We start from the raw sequence: 2792 nt of genomic DNA, 5'->3' as shown, positions 1-2792 counted from the left end.
ACAAAAAATTAGCCGGGCGTGGTGGCTCGCACCGGTAGTCCCAGCTACTTGGGAGGCTGAGGCAGGAGGATCACTTGAGCCCAGGAGTTTGAGGTTGCTGTGACCTACGCTGACACCATGGCATTCACTCTAGCCCAGGCAACAAAGCGAGACTCTGTCTCAAAAAAAAAAAAACTACCAAACCAAATCCAGCCAACATATAAAAAGGATTATATCCCATGATCAAGCAAGATTTATCCCAGGAATGCAAGGGGGGTCCAACATATGAAAATCAATGTAATACAACATATTAACAGACTATAGGACAACACCCACATGACACATCAATAGATGCAAAAGAAAACATGACAAAAATCACTCTTTCATGAAAAAGCCCACTAAACAAGGAATAAAAGTAATTCCTCAATCTGTTAAAGGACATTTACAAAAAGTCCATAATTAACATCCTACTTAATGGTGAAAGACTAAGATTGGGAAAAAAACAAGGATGTCCACGCTCACTAATATAATTCTATTTGACATTCTGCCAGAAATTCTAACTTGGGCAATTAGGCAAGAAAAAGAAAAGGCACTCATACAGGAAAGGAAGAAGTAAAACTATCTCTATTTGCAGATGACATGATCTTGTATATAGAAAATCCAAAGGAATCCACAGCACGAGAAAAACTATTAGAGCTAATAAACAAGTTCAGCAAGGTTTCAGGATATAAGATCAATATACAAAATTCAGCTATTATTTCTAACCACTTGTAATAAAGAATAAAAAAATGCAATTCCATTCCAGAGGATCAAGGAAGGAAGGAAGGATGTAATAGCATCAAAAAGAATACTTAAGAATAAATTTAATGAAGGAGTACACGACTTATACAAGGAAACTATAAAACACTGTTGAAAGAAATCAAAGGAGGACTAAATGAATGGAAAGACATCTCATGATGATGAGAAGACTTCATATTGCTAAAATGACAATACTCCCCACATTAATTCAATGTAATTCCTATCAAAACACCAGCTGGCTTCACTGCAAAAATTGACAAGCTAATCTTAAAATTCATATGGAATGCAAGGACTCAGAATAGCCAAAACAATCTTAGAAAAGAATGAAGTTGAAGGAATCATGCTTCCTAATTTCTAAACTTATTACAAGGCTACAGTAAGACTGCATGGTGCTGACATAAGGACAGACATCTAGACCAACGGAACAGCACTGAGATTCCAAAACACTTACATGTTGATTTTTGACAAGTGTGTCACGACTATTCAATGAGAAAAAGAATGGTCTTTTTACCAAATATCGCTAGGACAACTGGATATCTATAAGCAAAAGAATGAAGATGGACTCCTTCCTCACATTCTATACAAACACTAACACAAAAATAGATCAAAAACCTAAATGTAAGAACTAAAACAATAAAACTCTCAAAGAAAATAAAGGTGTAAATTTCATTGCCTTAGATCAGGCAATAGTTTCTTAGTAATAACACCTAAAACACAAGCAATCAAAGAAAAAACAGATAAATTGGACGTCATCAAATTTTAAAACTTTTGTGGGTTTTTTTTAAGTATAAGGATGTATTTTATTTTATTTTTTTAAAAGTCTTTTGAGGACTACAAATTACATTGTAAAAGCAGATCACTATGTAAAAATCTAGTGAGTATATTTTGCCTGTCCATGAAAACTTTATCAAAGATAATTCATTTAATAAATTCACCCCATTCACAATGTTATCAGTTATAACGCTTTTTTTAAGGTTACTATACCTTTATTTCAAATTATACTACACATTATTCCCTCAAAATAAACCTTTAAACATCAAATTCTTGGCTCATAAGAATGGCACCTTAAAAAGGGCAATTTCCACTCAGTTTCTGGTGGCATTATTCCAGACTAGTTTCTCTCACCAATTAAAATATCTTCAAAATGTTCACTTTTAACACAAAGTCTTTCCATCCAAATATGTGGCTACATTTTTTCTCCTAATGACTACATACATAGATGGGAAGTAGCAAGAAAAGAAAGATGAAAACCAAAAGGCAGCCATTAAAATAAATGGATCAATTGTATAGAAGAAATATTTGGCTCATGGCAATTAAAAAATGGCAACGAGGGTATGTTAATAGGCAGATCCTTGAGTCATCACTGAATATGTTAACAGAATGAAGCCAGTCCAATATGACCAAGTGGGAATATATAATTATCACTGCAGTTCATTCTTTACAACCAATACTCTAAGCCAACAGGAAATCTAAGTTATGTCTAAATTCCCACGTTCAATGATTTTTCCTGGGTTTAGTACATCAGTCATTTCCTTTATTCCAACTTCTTTATGAGTCCTTTCCTATCAATCTAAGTGTAATTATGAGCATATAAATACTTTAAATGACAAGACTCTTCTAGGGTACATTTGAAAATGGTTGTATGAAAAGAAAAGCCATTTGTTTTGCCTGGAAAGATACAAACTCAATGCAGAAGTTTCTCAACGGGAAAAAGCTCAACTTTCTTCTTCCCACCAGCTCGGCCACATGTTATTTCCCAAACTTTTCAAATTTGTTCTCCATGGCTTCCGTAAGGATAAAAATCAGAGAGCAAACTATTGAGCTTAAGGATAGCTACGTTAAAAATGCAAGAAAATGTTAACATGCAAGCAATAGTCCAAATACTCAAGATACACGTTAATGAATTATTGTATATGAGATTTTCATTGATGAGCAGGGCTCTGAGCACACCAAATTATCACACAAATCATTGCCTCTTGAGGCTTTGGGTATTTTTACAGTTTAGTTTGCAAATA

At 34.0% G+C, this 2792-nt stretch overlaps 1 protein-coding gene across 1 annotated transcript in view; it reads right to left on the bottom strand.

Moving 5' to 3' along the window:
- The window catches only part of TRPC4AP (transient receptor potential cation channel, subfamily C, member 4 associated protein), a 112582-nt gene that overhangs the window by 80633 nt on the left and 29157 nt on the right, over positions 1 to 2792 (bottom strand). The window lies entirely within an intron of this gene.

The sequence above is a fragment of the Propithecus coquereli genome, unplaced genomic scaffold (assembly GCF_000956105.1).
Source record: "Propithecus coquereli isolate 6110/MARCELLA unplaced genomic scaffold, Pcoq_1.0 Scaffold122, whole genome shotgun sequence".
In the NCBI taxonomy this organism is placed as follows: domain Eukaryota; kingdom Metazoa; phylum Chordata; class Mammalia; order Primates; family Indriidae; genus Propithecus; species Propithecus coquereli.
Note: the sequence above shows the minus strand (reverse complement) of the source record. Positions and strands in the feature narration are given on the sequence as shown.